At 37.9% G+C, this 26247-nt stretch overlaps 1 protein-coding gene across 3 annotated transcripts in view; it reads left to right on the top strand.

Annotated features, from left to right (window-relative positions):
- The window catches only part of dlgap1a (discs, large (Drosophila) homolog-associated protein 1a), a 145922-nt gene that overhangs the window by 31500 nt on the left and 88175 nt on the right, over positions 1 to 26247 (top strand). For all 3 annotated transcript variants that reach the window (XR_010907816.1, XM_067453674.1, XM_067453673.1), the window contains exon 2: positions 21773 to 21849. The gene's annotated coding sequence lies outside the window, so the exon portion shown is untranslated. The remainder of the gene's footprint in view (positions 1 to 21772; positions 21850 to 26247) is intronic.

Here is a 26247-nt window from a genome sequence, read left to right as displayed (position 1 = left end):
TGAAAAAGAAACTAAATGCATATAAAAAATGCATATATGCATACAATTGTGCAAAATGTTGTGCAAAAAAAGCTGTCCGAAAGGGATATCCAGACACTAACCCTGATTTTATCCACACAAAAAACCCACTTATTTCCATCCTGTTTCCAATAAGACTGTTCGTTGAGAGCTCAGTCAATGTTCCAACAGTTAGCCTGACAAGCCAGACCCACATCAAGAGGTTTGGTCTGGGAACTCACCATTGACAGGGCTCAATCCAAGGGGTGGGATAAACGCTTGTCTTTCAAACTCCCTCTGCATGCGATAGGATAGCGCTACCACCAACCAGAGCAACGAAGGTGAAGCGGAGCTCATTGATAGATTAAACTTTCACCGTATCCGGTCAGTAACCGGATTCTTAAGAATGATTTCAGTGCCGTAAAACTCAACTCCAAGTCTCCCAGTCACGGCCAAAGCCGATTCTAAAGACCTCCGATCGTCAGCTTCTTTGTTTACAAGAAGCACGCGGAACCTCTGAAACTCTGCTGTCATTATGTATAAGCCCACCCACCGACTCTATACACGATGTGATTGATCTGATCAGAGGAAACTCGCTGCAAATTAGATTTGCTGCCGCTTGTGCTGGTTGGTATACCGGTTCATACCAAATACCGGTATTTATTTTTGTTATATTAATTTTGATGATACCACAATACAGGTATATGTTGCTTAAAAAACGCTCGGAACACGGTGCAGCACGACAACTGTTGCACTGTTGTGGGAGCACAGCTAAAATCGCAAGGCTTAAATCCGAACTCGCCCACTGAAACATCAGTCTCTATTCCCTATGTTATCCACTTATATTGTTCATTGAAGGAGTGGATGAAAACGAGTGCGTTAAGTTGGACAGATGCTGTGTGTACATCAGTTGTACACTCGTTATTGCAGTGCAATGTGAGACTAAATGAGTGCACTCAGTAACGTCCAAAATGGTTTTGGACATAACTGCAAATGTCCCTTCAAATAATGCCCTATTTGAGGGTAAAGGGGGCGATTACAGATTCAGCCCTTGATTACAGCGGGGAATTCAAAGTTCGTGCGACGCTCACATGAGTGGTTTCTGCGGCGATCGCCTCGATGAGATTAACAACGCTCATCACATGGATCATATCAGATTCACAGCGGAGCGATTGCGTTTAAGTTTTTTATGGACATAATTCATATACTCTAGTACGCTAAACATGAACTAGCATGTGCATATTTCATCACGTCTTCAAATGAAATGTATGCAAAGGATGTCTAATCACAACAGCGATGACACCATAGATTATTCTGCTAGACAGAAGGCAATGATGCAAGTTAATAAATAGACAATTCAAAAAAGATTTCGTAAAAAGTAACTGCTTTATTCTTTCTGTGTTAAACTTACGTGCGTGTTCAGACTGTAGTGTTCTTAAATGCATTTAAAATATCCTTAGATCTTTTAAATATTATACTGTGTTTCTCCCTCACTTTGGCAGGTTGCTATATGGTTCGCTTTGTACAATTCTTTAGGTGCCCTCAACTCAACTTTTTTTTTTTCCCTCCGTGGTCATATGGTAATATTCATGTGTCTGTAAGAGTGTGTAGTCTGTGTTATTGGTTGTCTCCCCACAGCATCATTTTGTGGGTTTTGCAAACCTGTATTAATTCTAGTGTGGAATATAAGAAAAATCGTGCATTGTAGTCATCTACAATCAGTAGAAAATGTGGTTAACACCCGGTCATGCAAAGGGGAAAAAATACCGTCATATACCGCGAAACCGATATAATTTAAATTTTTGGTCATACCGCCCAGCACTGGCTGTCGCTAGGGTGCATCTAGATTTCTAGACTAGCCAACAGTGCAAATCTTGGGCAGTAGACAATGTGAAAAATGTATTGTTCTCTGATGAGTCCACCCTCACTGTCTTTCCCACATCTTTGGGAGTTACAGTGTGGAGAAGACCCTGTTGCTGCCCAGAGTGAAGCACTGGGGTGGATCAGTGATGGTTTGGGTTGTAATATCAAGGCATTCCCCACTGTGCTTGATGGGCATTCTGTATACTTTGATGCCAAGGACTACCAAACCAGTTCTGGCAGACCATGTGCACCTAAGGGTTCAAACATTGCACCCTTAAGGGGGTGCCGTCTATCAGCACAAATACACACAACAAGACAGAAGAGTTTGATGAAAATGAAAGTGAAGTTCAACATCTACAATGGCCTGCACACTCACCAGATGTGGCGTATTTTGGAGGAGCAAATCAGAAAACATTTTCCTCCACCAGCATCACACATTGACCTTGCCACCGCTCTGGAAGTGGAACGACTCAAAATCTTTCTGGCCACTGTGCAGGACTTCTGATATTCCCATGACAAACTGATGCTGTATTGGCTGCAAAGAAGGCCTTGCACCGTATTAATTAATAGCTGTGTTCTAAAACTAGATGTTTCAGTTTCTTTGTCCAACCCCTGTATATCAAATATTATTTAAACTGTAGTTTGGGGGTAGCACTCATCATCGTGGCCATCTATTGTTGTTGCTGTCATCAGTAGTTTGCTGCTTTTCTTTTTCTGTCTCCTCTGTATCTTTTCTGACTGTTACACAACAGCCTAGGCCAGTTTATTCTTTGGCTTTAAATATCAAATATGTTTTGATATGATTGGCTGTCGTTGTACCACGTCATGCCACTTGCAGTGTGAATAGAAAATTGCCTGTCACTGGCAATTGTGTTGCATTAAATTGTTTGGACAGAGTATTTGTTTGATTGTTGTGAAGATTCCACATGCTTGGTCCCATTCTAAAGTAATAAGTCTTATGCGGAGGTTATACAGGAAGGTGCGTGCTTCTCTTTGTCTCAGTGCGCCAGCAGTGATGATGTGCTGGAAGGCTGGCGTCAGTGAGGTGCCAGTCTGCACGCCTACTTGGTGGCCAGGCAGAGCACAGTGCTGGGGGTGGTGCGCTCGCTTACTCATCTCTAACTGCTGGAAAACGAATCTCATTCAGCCTCTGCATATAGATATTTACGTGTCCACAGTCGTACTTGCCCAAGTATAGCAACTGTAGTGGAATTATCCATGCATTAAAGGCAAATGTATTTAATTAAAATAAAATTATTAGTGACAGAATTTACATTTTTAGGTGAACTATTCCTTTAATGTGATTGTACTATATGAGACTGTATGAATGCCATATTTATATATCATGATATTTAAAAGCTACCCTCAAGGAGTCCAGTTTTAGCTGATTATCATCGTCCCTTCTGGTAAATGTCAAAAAAAAAATTTCTCCATTAATGGCCATTGAACAAACTTTGACAGTTTTATTTTCAAACAACACACACTATTGTTCTATTTTTTATATATAAATGTATTATTTTATTCAGCAAGGATGCAAGCTGATCAAAGATGACAGAAGATGTCTCAATGGGTGCGTTTACATGCACACCACCAGTAAGCTGATTACTCACAAATATCAGCTTATTGAAATAACCAGTTTGCCCCGTTTACATGCAAACCAGTAAACTGACAACGCAAGTAAACTGCGTTTACATGACTTTATTAATAAACCGGGTTATTTCCTTGTAGTGACGTCAAAAATAATAATGTCCGAATCTGACTCAGAGTATTTCAAATGTTATGTCAGTTGTGATGTTAAATAAAGCATGCATCGTGTCAGCGGGAGATTTACGGCTCATCCCTCATGCAGTTCCAGATGAAGCGTTTTGACTGAACCTCTTCTACTTCTACTGCATGAGGTGAGAAGAACACATCTTTACAATTTTCTGGCTTTTAAAAGTCTGCTTTTGTGATACATGTCCTTATTTCATGTGAAATCCTAGCTTGTTCTATCTGGATGCATTTAAATCTGCTCCATTTGCGTTTTTTTTTTTCACCTATCACACATGCGCACTTCAATAAGCCGACAGAAAGCAGGTTAATGCGTTTAAATGTAGTGCGAAAACGGGGTAAGAGGCAAACAACTACCTGTCGCGACTGGTTTATGCTTACGCCATTTATGACCTTACTCAGATAAAAGAAAAAGGGTTACCGCGTTTACTTGACCATGTTCAATGTTGGCTTATTAGGTATAATCGACTTAAGAACGTGCATGTAAACGCTCCCAATGTGCAAAAGAGTTCTATTTCAAATAAATGCGGTTCTTTTTTTTATTGTCTGTTCATCAAAGAATTCACTTGCCTGGATAAACCGTACATTAAATTCTACTGCTTCTGTTACACTTTTGGGGGAACCAATCACAGACTGGCTTATCCACCTGGCACGCTATTGGCGGGTTTAACACGATGACAGATAGAGAACTATGGGTCGTTGCCCATTGATCATGCCTCTTGTGGTCTGATTGGTTGAAAGATTATCCAATTGCATACAGAGTAGGGGTGTCCATGGTTAACCGATTGACCGATTAACCGTTAAAAATTGCGTAACCGAGTGAAACATTTTGCTCGGTTAAGTGGCGTCAATGACGTTCCTTGAATTTAGTTGTAATATATGTTTGCACCCCTATAGACCGCCAGAGCGCTCCCAGACATTTGTAGTATCCATAGGGTTAGGGTAGTATCCACAAGAAGAAGTCATGACCAGCTTTCTAAGCGGGCAAAGAAAGCGTGGGAGCACTTTAAAAATGAGAGTGACGGGGCGAAATGCAAGTATTGCAATGCAGTGCTTACCGCATTTTTCAGGCTATAAGTTGCTCCGGAGTATGAGTCGCATCAGTCAAAAAATGCGTCATGAAGAGGAAAATAACACACGTCGCACTGGACTAAAAGTCGCATTAGGGCAGAAGAAGAGCGGGAGCCGCGCGCGCTGTGCATAACGGATCAGAAGAAAGAAAGTTTGAAGTGAGAAACTTGTGAATGACTAGAGAAAAGCAGACGTTACTTTAACTGTAATGAAGAAAACACAAAAGCTGATCGCGGACTGAAAGCAAGATGGCCAGAGCTGAAGGGACGAGTCCACAGATGCTTGAACTCTCTGCCGGGAGAGGCTCCGCCGCGCGAGTCAAACGCTGAGTCTGTGTGAATCGTTCTCGGCTGCATATTTTACTACATGCCCTAATCATGACGGCGCCCTCGCGGCCACTCGCATTGCTCGTGAACTGGAGCGCATCTCATCCTAATTTAACGAAACTCCGCGTACGCCTCGCAGACATGAAATAGATCTTAAGAAACTTGAAATGTCTTTTAACAATTTAAAACGAAAAGAAATAGGCTACTCTCTGATTGTGTAATCCATGATGTGCATTTCTCTCTATAGGCGCGTTCACTACGGAGATGGTGGTCGTCAAATTAATAAGCTAAAAATAACCCTGACGCACACTATGGTTAACCGAGTATTAACCGCTAAGGGCCTCGGTTAACGGTTAATGAAAAACTTGAAAACGTGCAGCCCTAATACAGAGTCATCGAATAATGCCAGTTGATCACGCCTCTTGTGCAGTTGTGCAAATACAGAGCAGACTCCCCAGACCAATGTTCAATTTTAAATTGAGCTTGGTCCTGTGATAGCCAGACAAAGAATTCACGGTTTCTACTAGGGATGCTCATTTTGGTTCATGTTCCCTACCGACAACCGATGCTCATTAATCAATTATTAACCGTTAACTGGTAAGATTATAAAATTGAATTAAATGTATCTGGTTGTTTGAACCACGTGTACATTTTACTCCTGGCAAATGGTAAAAAAAAAAAAAAACGTGTGTAGATATGATGGTGCTACTGCAACACGCATCGCTGCAAATGAGTAAAGCAAGCCAACGCAAATGGCCGTAAATGAAACTTAAAATAAGTCTTAGATGCTCAAAAACACAATGATCTTCAATAAAAATTAATAAATGATCTTACTAGTGCTTAGGTCGCTCTTTCTCATATTGCGGTCTTTGAATTTGAAATGAGCTGCTGAACAAAATGCATCTTGAATCTTTTGCTTTCATTGCTGTGAACTCTGTTAAATATAGGCTATACCGCGGGAATTGAAGATCTGATTTATAGGCTATTCATTTTGCAGAGGTGTAAGGTAGATAAGACAAACTGCATGCTCTTTTTTTATTATTTGTTTAGATTGTTTAGCTCGTTTCGTTTGCGAGCAGCATTGCGAGCTGTAGGCTATCAGCCTGCCTCAGATCGTCAAAAATGCCTTTCTACTGTGGAGGTAATATTATAGTAGGCTAAAGTAATAACTAACATTATGATGCTTGAAGTGTTATATCTATGGATTTGATTATTGGCAAGACAAGTCAAGAGTTGATTTGAGAGGCTAAATTGATTAAACATGCAGTTAACTAACTGTCGTCTGCTGGTCGCTTGGTCGTCACTTAAACAAATTTAATCTTTAATTTAACAAACAAAAAATAATGAAAAAAAGACTTTCATTAGCTTTCCTCCACCAGTCAGGAGCTTGTACTACTGTTTTGTATTTTAATACCGCATAGATTATTTTGCACGTAACTTCATCACCCTTTCTGTCGAAATAGTCCCACACAGTGTGCTTCTTTCCCATTGCTACATTTTACAAAATATATCTGTGTCGTAACGTGGTTAGTTGCATGTGTCAACACGCCCCGTGAGTAAAAAAAAAAAAAAAAAAAAAAACTCTTTAAACCATTTAAATGATTTCCTACTATCGGTTAACGGTTAAACGGTCAATATGAGCATCCCAATATTTGCAATAATTGTTTTTTGAGACCAAAAATCAACATATTAGAATGATTTCTGAAGGATCATGTGACACTGAAGACTGGAGGAATGACTAAATTGGTACTTTTTGTACTTTTTTTCTATTATTTTCCTTGTCAGCATGATTCTCTTTGGAAGTTGTTTTCATTCTTCAGAATTGCATGCTTCTGGTATAGAAATCTACTCCGAAATATATAATGCATCAGCTTTTGACATTATTTTTTGAGCTGGAGTGTAGAGTTTTGTCTAATGGCTGAATGGGACGGTTAGCAGCGCAGTGCTCTCATGAGCCGCTCCAGTAACTACTCTCCATGAGAGGCCTCCATTTTCATCCTCATGCAGTTTTAGCTGAGAGGCCCATTGATCCTGAAATCACAGAGCACTTCCCTCTGAAGAGGTCGTAGGCTGTCTCTCTTTACACCTGTCGTTGGCACATACAGACCATTTCACCATCAAAGTGATTGAACTTTTAATATTTAAATAAGCATTTTTATGTTATCTGATATAAATAGAGCAAGCACCACAGGTTGATTTTTTTTGTATCCTATTAATAATAGTGTTTTTATTTTCTCATCTCTTTTAAGCCTCTTGTTTGTCTTCTCTGTTCTTTTCCTTTCTGCTCTTCTTACATGATCTCGTCTTGCTCTTTCCTCAGCTCTTTTACTCATCCCCATGTTTTCTCAGTCTTTGAACACTTCTCTTTCTTCTCGTTTTCTCCAGGGCTTTCACTAGGTGTGTAACGCTACACTCATGTCACGATTCGATACAAATCGTGACACTGAATTCAAAATATGATGCTATTGTGATTAATTTAAGCCAAAAAATTCAATAAAGATTTTTTGAAATATGATTTATATTTTTATTTACATATGATTTTATTTATATTAAAATAACAATATTATTATTTTATTGTTATTGGGAACCACAAATATTCCCCCATTGCATTTATACATTATATTCAACATTATATATATACAATATACTTTAAAGTAAATAATTTAATGTAGGAATTTCACTGAAATTGCCACACATGCACAGACTCTACCAGTGCTCACTATGTCCTGTCTCTCCTGCCATTAATGACATACATATAAGAATAAACCATCTAAAACACTTTGAATAATCATACTAACACTAAATGTGATTTGATATATGATTATGTGATATATCATTTTGAGGAGTGCTGTTCCAGCTCGTATGCACTTCAGATGATCAATACAATTAATCACACCCGGATAGCAAACTGACTCCGGAACGGATCCGTCCCAGATGTATCACAAGCTCCGGAACGGGTCCGGAACAGAGTCCACTTTTTTCCAGCGCGCAAAGTTTGAGAGGTGCCGTTCCAGCGTGTAAGCACTGCAGCTGATCAATGCAATCAATCAAAGTTATAATTGGAAGAAAGCATGTCAAATTGACTGTTTTTAAAATGTAAATGTTATTTTGGTGCGTCATGCAAGCTTTTGTACCTCTGTTTACTTCAGTATATACGCGTCATTGCAAATCTGTTCATCATAGCCTTTGTGTCTCTTCAGAAGGCTTGGATTTACATGAACCCTTCTGATTATTATTTAACAATGCCCTTATTACATTTTTTGTATCTTTTTAGAGGATACAAGTTTTAGAGGAATGAACTTCAAAAGAGGTCATATGATGCCATTTTTCAAAGATCTTTATTTTGTATATTGGGTGTAAAAGAATTCAGTATGTTAACATGCTTTGTTGAAGAAGAAAAAAATCACATACTGTACATTATTGTAGCTCCTCTATGCCCAGTCTTTTAAAACCTTCCAAAAAGTTTAGTGTGCTCTGATTGGCCAGCTGACCCAGGCCAAAGACCTTAAATCTGTCGGAAGTGTAATGTCCCTCACCATAATTGTGAGCTCCAGCAATTATAAAGACTGTTAATAACGTAATCAGTTTTACCATATCAGCTCGAGTCCGAGTCGGATTCTGAAAAGCGATCGATCGGAACCGTACTTGTATGTATTTACTGTTCACAAGCCATGGTTCAGCTGCACATACCAAACGGTGCCATTTGGAAAGCACAGGGCACGCTTGCTGCTTCAGCTCTGCTTGAGCGGCCATTTTAAAACAGGACCAGTTGTCATCTTTTCACCACAAGTTATAAGCGGAGAACAGAGGATACTATGTTTTTAAAAAGACCATCTCCGCACTTTTGATCAAGAGAATGACAAACAATATGCGTTACTCTATACTGCACATAACGTTTTGAACAGTCAAAAAAAATACTTTTACAAATAAGTTTAAACAAATAAAAAAATCTGATTTGCCAGATTGCCCTAGCAAAGTTGGAATTTTCCCATTTTGTTAGAAATAGCCTTTGTGCACAGCTGGTCTTGTACTCTCCGAGGTTCAGGAAACTCTGTAAAATATGCTGCACACGCACAAACATTTAGGTTGTACTGTTCTGGAAATCTTCACAGCTGAATCCTAGTTGCACTGGCCCCCCGGGGTACTTCATTAATTAGACCTATAACTTATTTTACCATTCTTATTTATGTATTCTCTTAAATTCCTTTTAATCCTTTAATTATAATTATTATTTTTAATAATGTAAATTATACGACAAGGTGCCCCCCAGCACAAACGTGAAACTCTGCCAATGATCGTTTATCCCTTATTTTTCATACACGACCCATTAAAGGGATAGTTCACTTTGAAATAAAATTGATATGTTTTAGCTTACCTCATGGGCATCCGAGATGTAGGAGTATTTGTTTCCCCAGTAGTTTCAATTTTGATCGTTTTAGGTCAAACCGTTCTTGTCTGTGCCCCACATAGTGCAGGTCTATGGTCACCACCTCAAAGAGCATACACAGAGAAGTCCAAATTAAACAATCCCCCATCGTAAGTACACACTGATGGCCTAAGACACAAAACGAGCGGTTTGTGTGAGAAAACGAACAGTATTTATATAGTTTTTACCTCTTGTACACCACTACGTCCGACTGATCCGAGGGCGCGCATGCGTGTTTTCTGTTGTGACATTCGTGCGTTCTGGCTTTAGTCTGCGCAAGCGCGAAAAGCGACGGAAGTGGATCTCTCGCGCGTGTACGTCTCTCATTGTTTACACAGAAATTTGAAAAGTGTTACCTTTCACTGTGAAGATCTAAACATATTTAGACGTACAGGACATCGCAATGGAAGAAGATTTCGATATATTAACAGACAATGTTGAATTTTTTTCACAACCATATTTATTTGAACCAGAATACACTGATCAAGAATGTGATACCACTTCCGGCGCTTTCCGCGCTTGCGCAGACTAAAGCCAGAACGCGCGAATGTCACAACAGGAAACACGCACGCGCGCCCTCGGATCAGTCGAACGTAGTGGTGTACAAGAGGTAAAATACTGTTCGTTTTCTCACACAAACCGCTCGTTTCGTGTCTTAGGCCATCAGTGTGTACTTACGATGGGGGATTGTTTAATTTGGACTTCTCTGTGTATGCTCTTTGAGGTGGTCACCATAGACCTGCACTATGTGAGTCAGACAAGAACGGTTTGACCTAAAATGATCAAAATTGAAACTACTGGGGATGTGGGGAAACAAATACTCCTACATCTCGGAAAGTGAGCTATCCCTTTAAATAGAATTTCATAATGGTGTTTAAATTGCATTTCCTGTGCTGTTTGCGTTATTACTATCCCAGCAGATATGATTCTATTTGAATTGTAACTTATGTGAAAATTAGGGAAAAAATACAATCTATGTGTATCTATACATACAAACATTTTTTAAGTTTATTATGCTCACCAATGCTGCGTTTATTAATCGACAATTCAATACAAACAATAACAATATTGTGGCATTTTATTACGATATAAAATACCTGTTTTCTGTCATTTTTCTCTAATGTAATCTATTCCTCATATGGCAAAGATGAATTTTCAGCATCATTACTTCATTCTTCAGTGTCACATGATCCTTCAGAAATAATGTGTGTGTGTGTGTGTGTGTGTGAGCCTGTTTATGTGGTTTATGAGGACACAAATTTGTATAACTACATGGGTATTACACTGGTATTACACTATAAATGTGGTTTATGAGGACATATCAAATGTCCTCATAATTCAAATGGCCTTAAAAACATACTAAATGATGTTTTTCTGAGAAAGTAGAAATGCAGAATGTTTCCTGTGATGGGTAGGTTTAGGGGCAGGGATAGTGTAAGGGGATAGAAAATACGGTTTGTACAGTATAAAAACCATTACGCCTATGGAGAGTCCCTGTAAACCACATAGACCAACGTGTGTGTGTGTGTGTGTGTGTGTGTGTGTGTGTGTGTGTGTGTGTGTGTGTGTGTGTGTGTGTGTGTGTGTGTGTGTGTGTGTGTGTGTGTGTGTGTGTGTACAAACACAGAATATGTTGTGTAATGAAATGGCAATGAATATGTAATGAAATGGTGCTAATGAGCATCAAGAAGGCATATGGATCATTTAAACCGCCAAAGATCCAGCCACCTGACTAACTAACTAACTGAACATGCTCCTTTGCAAAATGGTTTCTCTCTCCCTGTCACATACACATGCTACAGTTAGCTATAACCTGCTGAAAGGTGAAGAACAAAGCACATGCAACACTATCACTGGTCCTCAGTGACGTGTTCCAAAATTGGGTTCACACCAGTGTCATTGTGTCAGTGAAACGATCCTGTCAGTGCTGACTGTTTCAAAACCTTTTTTTCAGCTCTTTGAATGTTATGCATTAGGTACAAAATTCCACATTCACATACTATATAAGTACCAGTGGTAATATAAAAGCAGATGTACTGCAAAGTAAGTCATTTAGTAAATAGCTGATGAGACAGTAGAGGTATTGATGCTTTTTGTCTTTCGTCTGTGTCACATGATCAGGCTGGGTATCAGATGAACTGTGCAGTGCAGTGCGATATTAGCTGCTTTACTGCAGACGCCTGAAATGAGGTCTAGATAGCGTGGGTGAGACCCTACTCAAACACTTATTTACTTAATATGCACAATGAGATGGATATTATACAGTATATATTAATGCTAATGGTTATAAGGATATTTCACTATGAAACTGCTTTGACTTAGTAAGTATTAGCCTTCTTTTTCAGTAGCACTTGTTCTTTAAGCTATTGTACAATTCATTGTTAAAACATTGCACACTTGTGCTGTCTGACATCTTAAAGGTGAAGTGTGCAATTTTTTTGATACTGAATCTTTCTTTTAAAACACTGCTTTGTGTGTTTGAGTATCCCAACCAGATGACTTGGCAATATTGTATCAACCAGCATATAGTGGGACTATGTCTGCCTGACATCATGGTCGTCTCAGTTCAATTAGTTTATTTATGTAGTTCTTTTTTTCAATAGCTATTGAGCGAAATGCATGTTTCAGGGCATATTCTGTTATCAGTCAGAGATGAGTGTGCCAAAGTTATGTCCATCTGTCTGGCACTAATTATTGTATAACTGTAAGAAGTTATTTGCATTATTTATTCAGATAAGCTGGCACAATGAACAAGTCTGTTTGAATATTTAATATTTCGTTTGGCCAGGGGCGTAGTTTGCGGAGTCCCCCCAAATGACCAGTTGTCATAATTAATGCTAATAATAAATCTGCTCTTGACTGCATCACTTTTGTAACTTTAATAAAAATACATGTATATTTAATTTACACAGTAACGACTACATTGTTATTGTTTTTATACATTTGGTTATACATTTTACATTTTCATGGGTCCTTGTTCTATTGTAGTTTGTTTTCTTTGCTCTTTCTTTCTCAGTGTACTTGTCTTCAGTAGGCTTGAGAGTTTTTAGTATTAGTTTTTTTATTTATAATGAAAATGCTGATAAGAATTATGAAATTTAAATGATATCAAACATGTTGTCATAACCCTATTTACTTATTTAAAGCAAAAAATAATTATATTGTGATTAGGGATGTTTTTTGCGCACATGATTGATTGTCGTTTAAATTAAAGATCAATTAATCTGCTCTACAGCAGTGACAGGGTTTGCAAATGCTGCTAAAAACGCCCTGTTCCTCACCAACTGAAAGAGAAAGGTTTTTAATCCAAATAAAGGGCTATAGGATTGTAAAATGAGTCGATGTGATTGATCATTTAATTAAATTACTTATTTCATAAGTACATGTGGACATGCTCTTCCTGGAATAATGCCCTGAAATGGTAACTAAACCCAATGAATTCAAAAACATTTATTACAATAGTGCTCTCATTAATGTTGTGTAATATGAGTATGACCAATCATAGTTATCATTAGTCGTGCTGTGCGTTGCTCTTTGAGCTGCGCGCGTGCTGAAGCGATGAATGGACACGGGTACATTAGCTCTTTGCTAGCATGTTATTAAACTCAATGAAACTCTTCCTATATGAGATTATTCAGATATATACAAAATAAACATAATATTACAAATATCTGCACAATACAATGCGAATGCAAACGTGATCTTGCAAAAGTGCACGTGATCTTCATGGAGCAATGCGATGAAACAGCCAACTAAACCCAAATAATTCACTATGTTATATTACAGTCTTTACAGTGTCATGTAATATGACAGTCCCAATCATAGTCATTATTAGTTGTGCATTGCTTTTTGAGCTGTGTGCTCCGAAGCTAAACACTGGCACGCTTTATTACCGCTTTAATTCTTGAACAAATGCATCCTATATTAGATCAATCTGATATATGTAGGCTCACACAAAAGAAATACAACCATACATCTTGCATTAAAATGCTGCGAAGGCACACACACTTATAGTCAAGGTGACACTGTAGATCCAGCTGTGAAATGACCCTGATTAAACGGTGATCAAATAGTTTTATCGATTAAATCTATTATCAGCAGTCAATCTATCATCGATTAATCATCCCTAATAATGACTTATATTGTTGTCGTAAACATTTACATTTACATTTAATCATTTAGCAGACGCTTTTATCCAAAGCGACTTACAAAAAAGGGGAGAGCAATAGAAGCACCCCTATGTATCATGATATAAGATTCATAAGGTCATATCACCCACCCCTATGTATCTATTATTAATTGTGTGCATCAACATGCATTCTGAACTTTTATAAGCACTAAGTTTCCATATGAGATGAATGGACCAGTTACCTGTGCAATATAACTGAAGCCAAATTGCTCAATTTTGCATGAGTGGCACAACCGTAGGCGCGTTCCCCTAGCGCTCTCCAAAAGTGGGATTTGCGCAACATTTTATTGTAGATTTTGACTAACTTGTAAAATGTATGATAGATAATGTGTAGCAATAAATTGCTTTTTTCTTCTTCTTTTTTTTTGGTAAAGGAGGAAAAATGTGAAAACGCAGGCAGGGAGGCACTTATCAATCACTGAATTATTTGACCTTTTTGCCATGCCATTTATAGGTATGCCTTGTGTATTTGACTCATGTTGATTCCCTAATGTCACCTATAATCCCTTTTCCCAAATACTGTCAGTGTCTGTTTTTAGCAGAAAAATGACAAGCCCAAAGATCTGTACAGATGATGCATGTTGCCAGAGTTTCGCTGCCTGTAAAGTGAGGTGTGATAACTCTGCTGTTGAGAACACTTCTTCTCAGTTTCTCTTTTACTCTCCCTCTCTCTGACCTGCTGCACACTCCACCCCTTCCGATCAAAAAGTAATGCAATATAATGAACTTTAAAGATTAGCCAGCTTGTGCTATCAGATTGCTGTTGCTAAGCCTCATTCAACTGCCAGTTTAGGGTAATTGTGTTTTAGACACATCCATTGGTATTGAGGTACTGTACTGTATGCGGCACTATATACAACATATAGAAAGGGTTACCTTTTGTTAATTCAATGTTCATCTATAGAAACATTTACTGGGTGGAAAAACAGTCAGCACGCTTCCAGCCTCAATCACAACTGGTTTTAAAACAACAGCTATGTTCACAATTCCCACTCTGAATTTCAAAATGAGTTTGACTGCTGTGAGAAGAACAGCAATCTGAGCTGCTTTAATAGTGAACATATTGCATTACCATGGGTTAGTCAGTTGCCAGGTAGCCTGAGGCGGTGCCATATATCAGTGAGGCTGGCTTCTCGGGCTCCTGGCCTCTCCAGCGCTCAGCAATCCCACCATGTCTCTGCTTTGATATTACTTCACACAGCAGCCCGCATCACGATAATGGATGTAGACTCATTCATTATCTCCATCAATCACAGGCGCTTACACACTGGAGCTGGGTGTAAGAAGAGCCTCTAGTATGAGGACTGAGAATAGCGGAGAATTGAATTAGGCTAAGCTCTATATGTGGCCTGTCAAGACAGCAATTCTCCTGTATTAGTGTGGCATGAACGGCAAAGGTCATCTTGAGAAGATCTGCGGCTGGTGAAGATCTATGTTTTGTTGGTTTAGCATTGAAGTGCTGAGATATTGAAGTAGTACAGTGTTCGTTTTAGTCAAGGGCATTATGATTGGGCAGGCTGTTCATGCATGTGAGTGTATTCCACTGTACACTGTATGCTAATAGATTCCTCCATAGTAAATTGTTTGTTTGTGCCTGAGGCGCTGGATAGCATAAGTGATCTGTATGTGAAGTAACATCAGCACTTTATTAAGTATGAAAAGACTGTAAACAGTCAATGGCAGCAAAGTAAAGTTCAAACACACATTATGCATATGCATCAGGTCAAAATATATTTAATTACTATCAAGACTCTTCCTTGCTTCTGCTGAGGAATTTCATTTATTTCACCATTTTAACAACAACATTTCTGGTGAAGTCCCATGTGAAATGAACTTGAAATGTCTCGACACATCTGTGATAGAGATTTCTTACATTAAGTACACATCCATGCCTGCCAGCAATCATATATTTATGGTTAGGTTTTAATGACTAATGAGCCAACAATGTGACTGTTAATAATAGTAGTTAAAACAATTCAACATCAACTACATCAATATATTTTTCTAAGCTTTTTAAAAATATGAAATAGTTTTTCTTATTGTTGGAGTTCTGTTAGTATTGGTAGTATGTTGCTCCATATGTCTTAACCCTTAAATGCATGAATGCTTTGCCAATCATTGTTACATATTCGGGTCTTTTGCGACCTGGATCTATATCTAACACAGATGGATCTCTACCTGTTGCAATAATATAAAACTCCTCCTGATATTACAGTAACAATTACAATGAATAAAAAGAAAGCATATTTTGTTACCTTTTGTAGCTTGTAAGGGTTGATCAATGTCCTCGTCAGAGCTAATTTCCCCAGTACATTCAGCATCTGGGTCATATTCGTGATCGCAAAAATATTCTCCAAACTATCTTCACCATCTTCAAAATCAACATTTTGATCGCTGACAGCTTCTTCACCAGATCCACCAGACGGTGACACTAATATTTGACTGCGTTAACTAAATCACTGAGCCATTTCAAGTTTTCCTGATGAAACTTCCTATTCTTTTGTTTTCTGCCTGAAGTAACTATGAATGAAACGTCACCTCATTGTGATTCAGACTTTGCCACCTTTTGGAATAAAGGTGAATTTCACTTTAGTCATCAAAGGTTTAATTATTGTTGTGCAGAAAAAATATACTTGTACATTGTTACACATCTCGGGTCGTTTGCTACCCTATACCTATATTATACTATATGGGAAAGCTTGCAATGTTTTATATTATATTTATATTGTTATTTTGTTTATAATAACTTATGACTTATATTTTGAATACTAAGAAGGTTGATAACTTAACAAATGAATGTGGAGGAAGAGGGCAGTGAATGATGTCCCAGCTCACTAAATACCAGAGGTATGTGTTTAAAGGGTTAATTCACCCAAAAATTGAAATTAGCCCATGATTTACTCAACCTCAAGTCATCCTAGGTGACAACCCATGCATTATAACTGCAGTGTATTCCATAAAAATGCATGTATCCATCATATAACTGCTCCACACGGCTCTGAGGGATTAATAAAGGCCTTCTGAAGCGAATTGGTGCGTTTGTGTAAGCAAAATATCTATATTTAAAACTTTATAGACTAAAATAACTAACTTACGGCAGAACACAATTCGATTTACAGCGAACTAGTAATTTATCATCAACTCAGAGGTTGTTTGAGGACTTAATCCATGTACAGTATGTATCACTTCACTTTAAGAGAAAATGTTCTCTCTATAATAACTCTGGATCACCAATGGGATCTATAGAGAGGGTACAGGGCAGAAAACCTCCATATATTCAGTTCAGCTGGGAAATCAACACGGCGCTTCCCACTCACACGTCCTCTGCCCGCATCTCACACTCAGCCGACAGTTTACCCGTTTGTGTTATGGAGTTTCATCAAAGATAACATCTAATGATGCTCATCTGTGTGAATAATGATGCAGAGGAAACAGCTCGTCTTGAGCTGCATCCGGAGGCTCAGGAAGAGCCCGCTTAATCATACAAACAATCATTTTATTGTGTGTATGTGTGCGTGCGTGCGTGCGTGCGTGCGTGCGCTATCTCATGACAAATCCATGGCTCTCTTTAATGCTCTGACGACTTTTACTGTGGAGGATCTCATAAGGACTTCAATATGCAAATGTTGGGGTGAAATCATAATATTGATCTGATATCTTCCCGTGGAGATCATAAAGGCCTTTGGAGTCTCAGTTAAATGACATGAGAGAGTCTTGTCCTTGAAGTACCGTGAATAATTTTTATTTTGATGGCTGGTTTGATATTGGACTCACCAGAGATGAGATGCTGAAAGCCTTTGTGTTCTCCATGACAACAGAAATGTGTGGTTTACTTCATTATAATTTAGTTTCATTCCAGTTCCATCTCTCAAGGCACATTTGTATAGATATTTTGGTTAGATGTTTTGCTTTCAACCCCAAAATGTTACATTTCTGAAAATAATTAAGCTAAACAGATTTTGTTTTGAAGTTAGGTTTAGCATGTATGCATTTTTTTGCATGTTGTCTTGTCACCAGTAAAATATCTGAAAATCCTTGAAAGATGCATTTAATTGATAAACAAATTAACGTAATATACAGTCCCTGACAAAAGTCTTGTCGCTTGTGTACAAATTGACCTAAAGTGCCGCTGAAATATATTTCTAATCAATATTTTTTTACAAGAAATGGCTCATTTTAATCCCACCAGCTTTTGTGATAATGTTTCAGTGAAAAACTAAACTTTCAAAAAGTATTCTAATATTCACAGCTTGGTAAAGCCCATTGAGTCAATTTTTGCAAAGACATAAGTGTTGTCACCTTGTCATATGAGCTTCACCTGTGACTAATAATGGATCAATTAGGTCTCAAGTGTGTATAAAAAGAACCCCAGTACACTAGACCTCCACATCAACTGCAACTAGACCTCTGCAAACATGCCTAAGATTCACCCTGAGACTAAAGTTTTGATTATCAAGAGGCTGAAGACCAGATCCACTGCTGATGTGGCAGACACCTTCAATGTGTCTCAGCTTCAAGTACAGAGGATTAAAAAAAAGATTTGAAGAGACTGGAGACTTTTTGACAAGCCCAGGTCAGGCAGACCCCGCAAGACAACTTCTCGAGAGGACCGTTTGTTGGCTCGAAAATCCAAGGCCAGCCCATTTTCCACTGCAGCAGAGCTCCACGAGACCTGGTCACCTGAAGTCCCTGTGTCAACCAGGACAGTTTGTCGGATTCTGTCTCAAAATGGCCTCCATGGTCGAATCAGTGCCCAGAAGCCAGCACTAAACAAAAGACAATTGAAAAACCGTGTGGCATTTGCCAAGGCCCACAGCCTGCTAAAAGGATGGACGCTGGAAAAGTGGCAGAAGGTGGATTTTTCAGATGAATCTTCTGTTGAATTACACCACAGTCGGCGCAAATATTGCAGGAGACCTACTGGTGCCCGAATGGATCCGAGATTCACACAGAAAACAGTGAAGTTTGGTGGCGGAAAAATCATGGTCTGGGGTTACATCCAGTATGGGGGTGTGCGAGAGATCTGCAGGGTGGAAGGCAACATCAATAGTCTAAAATACCAAGAAATATTAGCTACCTCTTATTCCCAACCATAAAAGTGGCCAAATTCTGCAGCAGGACGGTGCTCCATCGCATACTTCCATCTCCACATCAAAGTTCCTCAAGGCGAAGAAGATCAAGATGCTCCAGGATTGGCAAGCCCAGTCACCAGACATGAACATCATTGAGCATATGTGGGGTAGGATGAAAGAGGACGCATGGAAGATGAAAGCAAAGAATATTGATGAACTCTGGGAGGCATGCAAGACTGCTTTCTTAGCTATTCCTGATGACTTCATCAATAAATTGTATGAATCCTTGCCAAACCGCATGGATGCAATCCTTCAAGTTAATGGAAGTCATACAAGATATTAAATTTGGATCTCACAGCACCACAACTTAATTTGCTGACATATTTTTGTATTTGCAGTAAATTTGTTACATTTTTGTATAGGCGACAAAACTTTTGTCTTGCCAAAATTTGACCTTTCTGTCTTGATTAACTGATAAATATTTTTTCTATGAAAATTATTTATTTCAGTGCATTAAACATAATTTGGGAGGGTTTTAGCTTTTCATATGAGCTATTTCTGACACCAATGAATTAATTAAAAGTCAGGTTAATATCAGGTATTTCTAGAAAATAGATAAGCGACAAGACTTTTGTCAGGGACTGTATTAAGACTTTTAAAATGTAACTAATAAAATAACATGAAAAAAATGTAATACATTTTAGTGAAGTTTATGCTTAAACCATTTTGCTCGGAATATATATTCCATTATGAGTGTCATCCATAAAAAACTTGTACATTTTATTTTATTTTTCCTTAGAGGCATGATATGTAAGATGCATTAAAATATCTATCAAAAAAACCTCTAGCACAGTATTATATATTTTGTTCAAATCTGTAATTGCATTATCCCAAATGTTTTTAAAATGTTTAAATCCAGAGAAATTCACAATTTCCTAGCTAATGTGCATTATATGTATTTTAGTTTGATTGTTTAGACCAAGTAAACAGCATAGCTTTACCCCAGTTTTAATTAATCAAATATATTGACCTGTATGAGTAATTATTCAGCACTCGTGGTGGTTTCATTAGCTGGGTGAGCAAATGTACCTGTAACAAAGTTCATATTCTTCATAATCTTATTTATATACTTCTGGAGCTCCTCCTTGTGACTCGAGGCTGGTGTGTTGCACAGGCGTTTCATACAACAGTAATGTTAATAAAAAGGTTAAAGGATTAGTTCACTAGCCTAGAAATCTAGATGCACCCTAGCGTCAGCAAATCTAATTTCCCGTGAGTGTCGTCTAGCAACTCTCAATACACTTCTGAGCTGTAAACGGCAAACTCTGGTCAGGCCAATCACATCGTGTATAGAGTCGGTGGGCAGGGCTTAACATAATGACGGCCGAGTTGCGCTTGCGTGCTTCTAGTAAACACAGAAACTGGCGAACGGCGGTCTTTCGAATCAGCTTTGACCGTGACTCTGGAAGACTTGGAGTTAAGCTTTTCTTTGAGAAAAGAACAGAACGGCACTGAAGTCATTCTTAAGAAGGGAAGATGTGTTCTGAGTTTTGCCGACCGATACAGCGAAAGTTTAATCTGTCAACGAGCTCTGCTTCACCTTCGTTGCTCTGGTTGGTTGTAGCTATATCCAATTGCGCGCACGCCGTGCAGAGGGAGTTTGAAGGCAACCGTTTATCCACCCCCTCGGATTGAGCCCTGTCAATGGTGAGTTTTTAGACCAAACATCTTGATGTGGGTCTGGCTTGTCGGGCTATTAGTTCACCCAAAAATTGAAAGTTCTGTCATTAATTACTCACCCTCACGTCGTTTGACACCCGTAAGACCTCCGCTCATGTTCAGAACACAAATGAAGATATTTTCTGATGGCTCAGAAAGGCCTTCATTGACACCAATGTCATTTCCTCTCTCAAGACCCATAAAGGCACTAAAGACATCATTACAAAGCCCATCTCACTACAGCGGCTCTACAATAATTATATGAAGTGACGAGAATAGTTTTTGTGTGCAAAAAACCCCCCAAAATAACGGCTTATATAGTGATGGGCCGATTTCAAAACTAATTTTCAAATGGTTATGAATCAGCATAGCGATTCATGATTCGGATTGCCAATGTCACATGATTTCAGCAGTTTGACATGCAATCCGAACCATGATTCAATACGCTGATTCATAACGTTTTGAAGCTTTCTTTTGAAATCGGCCCATTACTATACAAGTCGTTATTTAGTTTCTTTAAAATGTGTTAATGTTGAATGGATATTTTAATCACTTTCCAGCCCATATATTATATTGTAAATCTTTAAGATTTATACATTCAACAAAGCTAAATTCTGCTTCCTGTTTTGGTACAGATTAGGGATGTCAATTTAAACAAATTCCCATGATCGCTAATACAACATGTCACCAACGCCGCCTCAGATGCTTGCTGGTTTGTCTGACTCCTGTTGTGGACAAAAGGCTGCGAATGCACATAACTCTTTATTTCCTCATGTCCGCTTTATGTGTTTCGCAGTTGAGCAGCATGCACACGCATGGCCTTGCTTAACTGACAATCAAAGTTTTATCGATTTAAATCGGCGATTAATTGATAGTCGATTAACTGTTAGCATCCCTAGTAGATCCACAAACTGCAAATACAAATATTGTTGAACTGCACTGCTCTTAGAAATTCTGAGTGGTCTAAAACATGTTAAATTTTCAAGGGGTAATGTCTACCTCTCTGTAATGCACTTTATATTTGTTCATCGTGTTTGTTTACAAGCCTATATCTTTGTCTGCAAACGTGTAAAGAGAGTGGAAGGAGTCCTCTGCTCATTCTCTCTCACCCCAAGTGTTAGAAGTCTCAAAGCTCCACCATCTTTGCCTTCAACCCTCTCTTTGTCTTCATCTTGGATAATAAACACACACCTACTTCTAATGAGAACCATAAAGCCGCTCCTATTTTATTCTTCTCTTGCTCAAATTAGGTAGCAGTATATCTGGCTTTGTGGAGGTCCCTGTTGGTGCACTTGTTAAATTTAATAACCTCAGTTCTTTTTCTCTTCATCACTGACAGGTTGGTGTGGAGTTTTGTGACAAAAGGATTCCTGTGTGCAGTGGAATTTATCAGGCAAAAATGAGGAACTGTTGAGCGTGAGTATGATTTCATGCATTTCCCAAATAGCGTGTTGTATTTATGAACTTTGTGTAAAACCACCTGGTTTTCTAATGCTGTTTGTTCCGTATCATTCAGATTAACCTCATTCTTGACCTGATTGTAATATGCATAATAATAATTTAATTAGATAGGACAGTGTTTAATATGCGACTTGTTGGTTGGTGCACGATTGAGGACAACATGTAAGGACACAAAGTTGTCCGTGAGAAGTCACTGACAGATGGGGTAGTACACACACCTACGCTCACTTACTCTCATGTCTTGTCAAGGAAAACACAGTCTGTTTAATAGATTAAAAGGGGAGGATTAGGATTTGACCTGGCTTTTGGTTGATATTCTGCTGCTCTTAAATGTGTTACACAGCTATATGCAGAAAATATTTCCAAACATCCTTAAAACAAACTACATTTACTTGTAAAGCAAAACTGCATAAAATATTGAGCTGACTTGAAAATCAATCTTAAAACAATAAGGTAAGAACAGTAAACAATGCAATCGTAAATATAATAAAATGTTCAAGATATATTATCTAAAAACAGATTAATCTTAGGGTCTATTAACTCTTTCCCCACCATTGGCTGAATTTTCTGTGATTTATGACACAATGGCTTCCCCCGCCATTGACAGAATTTCCCAGCAACCTTTTGATTGTTACTATACATCTGCTGAAATAGTACAGTATCTCTGGATCCTAACACAAGCGAAGAAGCAGCAAAAACAAGCGATAAAAGCATTGCTTGCACACCACACTTTATCAAACTTTAAACAGCATATAAATCAAAACTCCTTAACATTACAGAATGAAATGTTGTCTCAGAAAGCCGTATATGACTGCAAGCTTTGTGGGTGTTGATGGACTTTGACCAAAACACGATTTTCTCAGCTTTTGTTCAAAACGTTACTTTTTTTTTATAAAACTGACCCACATACATGAATAGAATAAAGAATGAGTTCGAGAATAAAATGTATTTTTTGTTTAAAAGCAGAGGCTCTGTTATTTCTTTTGATAGATATTCATAAAAAAAATGCTGCTATTTGCTGGTAACTAAAAAAAATGCTGGTGGGCAAAGAGTTTATAGTGTGCACTATAAAGAAAAAGAAAAATATTTAAAGTTGGTTTTCACATGGTTGTGAAAATACCATTGAATATCATTTACAATTAAATAATGACGTTCAGTGACATTTCACTTTAAATCATTATATTTTTAAAAAAGCAATGTTTTTTCTAACACGGTAAGCTTCACACATCCAAGTGTACCCATGTCAAGCACTCTTTTCAAAGTTCAATGTTACCTTCAAATATATATATATATATATATATTTTTTTTTTTTTCCTTTAATACCAAAAAAAAAAAAACATTATCATATCAGGATTGTTGTGCACCAAGACATTTTGACTTCATACCTTGTGTATGTAATATATTTAAGCCAAAATATTTGTATTTTTTTTTTTATTATTATTAAAATAATCATATTTTTATAAATATTTCCCAATTGTATCATTATACTTTTATATTCAACATTATATAAAGTCGTTTAATGCATTACTCACACTTTTAAACCAGGCAGCATTCTCTCCTGCTATTAATGGTCTCTACATATAAGAATAAACCATCTAAAATGCTTTGAATAATCACACTACTAAAACCTGATCTGGTGCTTGTGCTTTCACTGTAAGGAGAGCCGCTTTAAACTTTGAGGAGTGTCATTCCGGCAGCGTGAGCGCTTCAGATGATCAATGCAATCCGTCACATTTCTAATCATAAGCGTGTCAAAATGACTATTTCCAAACTGTAAATGTTTAGCTCATCCAAAAAATGTAATTCAGCATTTACTCACTCTCTTGTTGTTTTCGTGCATCACGCAATCATTTGAATGTCCGTGTCTAGCCTACTATAGTATGCATGTCGTGGTAAAGCTTCAGAAGACTTGGATTTGGATTAGATACTCGATAAGTTATGCTTTTATGATATTTATTGGATCTTTTAAGTTTAAGAGGAATGGACTTTAAATGGAGGGACAGAAATCTCATGTTTTTTAAAGAATATCTTAATTTGTGTTTGGAAGTTAAAAGAAACAACATGATGGCCGAGTTAACATTTTTGGGAGAATTATACTTTATAAATACAGCAAGTTGAGGGTAAAACGAATATGACGTTTTTGACAGGCGGCTCCCTCACGCGGCCTGTTTCTTGGTTAAAATCACATTTGTAATAGGAAATTTGGTGTATTGTAAGTTCTTAACTATACAAAATATATGACACTGGTCTAGTGTTTTTTTTATAGTTTACTGCAAAAATCCTACATGTTGCACCTTTAACATAAGTGAGCCAAATGTCATTGATCCTTTTTACCGTTGTTTTTACAATGTTTAGATTTTTTTTAACTAGTAAATGGACGAAAATACATATTATGAAAATATAGACAATCCAGATGTTCATGGATTTCCTTCATGTTGACACAGCTTTATGCTAGTTACTAAACAGACAGCTTTCAGTCAAATAGCAGGTGCTGTTATAATGAGTATGGAGGAACCACGAGCCACCCTTTGAATCAGCAGGGTGCTTGGAATAACTGTCCAGCGCAGGACTATCATCTGATACTGCAGCTCCAGCGCTCCACACACAGTGTGCAGGTTCATTGGATGAGAGTCATGGCTGTTAAGTTATCTGGGAGTACTCTATAGAGGACTGATCTGACGCACACTGATAAGGGCTTCTGGAGTGCTGCAGCTCGGCTGCTTTCATTAGGACAGAGCTGTTTGCTACACAGGAACACCAGTTAAATGGAGGAAGAGACTCGGCCTAATTTAATCACACTCATGTGCTGCTCGAATGTTCAATCTACAGCTGCCATAATGCAAGCAAAACAATCATTTCACTGCATAGTGGGTCTGTACTGTCTGATAAGATAAGATGTGATTTGATTTGAAACACTTATTTAGGTTTCAATTCATCTCTTCTAAAGTGTTTTTGAATTTTGAATATATCTTAAAATATGGAAGAGGAAATGAATCATTCCTTCACTTTGTATATGCACTGCAGTTGTAACAGCATGTAGGCCTACCCTATGATAAAAAAGTACACTGGAAACGAAAGGTTGTTTCAACCATCTATTGTCTAGCTAAACCATATATTTTAACCAACGTTATAATCCCACACATATTTGATGCGTAATAGCGGGAGTTGGAATATAATTGCGGCATCAAAAAGGAAGCATCATTCTGTCCACGGCATTGTCCGAGTATAAGTTGATCTGAAGAGCAGTACTTGGTGACTAATCAAAAATGACGTCCATTGACTGCGAGGTGACAACCATGAAGCCAAGAAAGCTTAGGTGGGTTTTTTTTTGTACTTTGCCTTTTTATTTAATTAGTTCATTGAGTCAAACATCTGAATTATACAGCTAGAAGCAAGGGTGTAGGCTAAGAATATTCTGAAAAGTTGGTGGAGCTTATTGTCATGAGTCAACCTTTTCAAGTTGACTCATGAATATAAATTATGTGATGGAATGTATGCCTAGTAGCTTTTCCCTGAAAAGATTTCCTGGTAACTTGTTAGACTAATATTTTATTTTATTTTATTTTTTTAAGGCTGGTACCGATATTTTGGAGATCAGGGTGACCTATATATAAATCTGATATGTGCACTGGGAATATATATATATATGTCTTTTTCAAAATAAAGACAAGTTAACACTAATTTTAAATAACAGCACAGTGAAATCTAAATTATATGAAAATGACTATTGGGCAACAGAATATATCTCAGCATAGTTTGAATTCAAGCATTTAAAGTGAAGCTAATATGGTAACATATTAGACAAACCTGTTAAACGGCAACTAAACTAATGAAGATGGAGAATGGGAGCGCTGTGCTCAGCTTCTGGCAACTAAAGAAAGTACCCCTTCTAACAGAAAAAATGTATCCATTGATGCCTTCTGGTTACTATAGTAGGATTTGACTGATAGGCTTTTACTTGGTCTGTCACGGTTGGTTATGGGTTTTGTTTCACATTTATGTTTTCATGCCTTTTATTTTGTATTCTCACTGTCATGCTTTCTGTTTGCCATGTGCTTCCCTTGCCCTCATGTGATCATGTCTTGTGATTCCCTTTGTGAATGTGTCCTGTTCTGATTGGTTTATCGTCTTGTCTTGTGGTTATGAGTTCTGGTTGTTCATTGGTTTGTCTTGTTCCCCAAGTTCATGTATTTAAAGTCTCGTTTTCCTTGTTACTTTGTCATATATATTAATGTTGTAACCTGCTGTTGGTGAGTTTGTTCACATTTGATATAATAAACTGTACAAGCCCACCTGCAGTGGACCTTTGTCAAATGGTCATAAATTTAAGGCATTTTACATACAGTATATGGA

Source organism: Pseudorasbora parva, chromosome 9 (genome assembly GCF_024679245.1).
Source record: "Pseudorasbora parva isolate DD20220531a chromosome 9, ASM2467924v1, whole genome shotgun sequence".
NCBI classification, from domain to species: Eukaryota; Metazoa; Chordata; class Actinopteri; order Cypriniformes; family Gobionidae; genus Pseudorasbora; species Pseudorasbora parva.
This window is presented reverse-complemented; position numbering and strand designations above follow the sequence as displayed.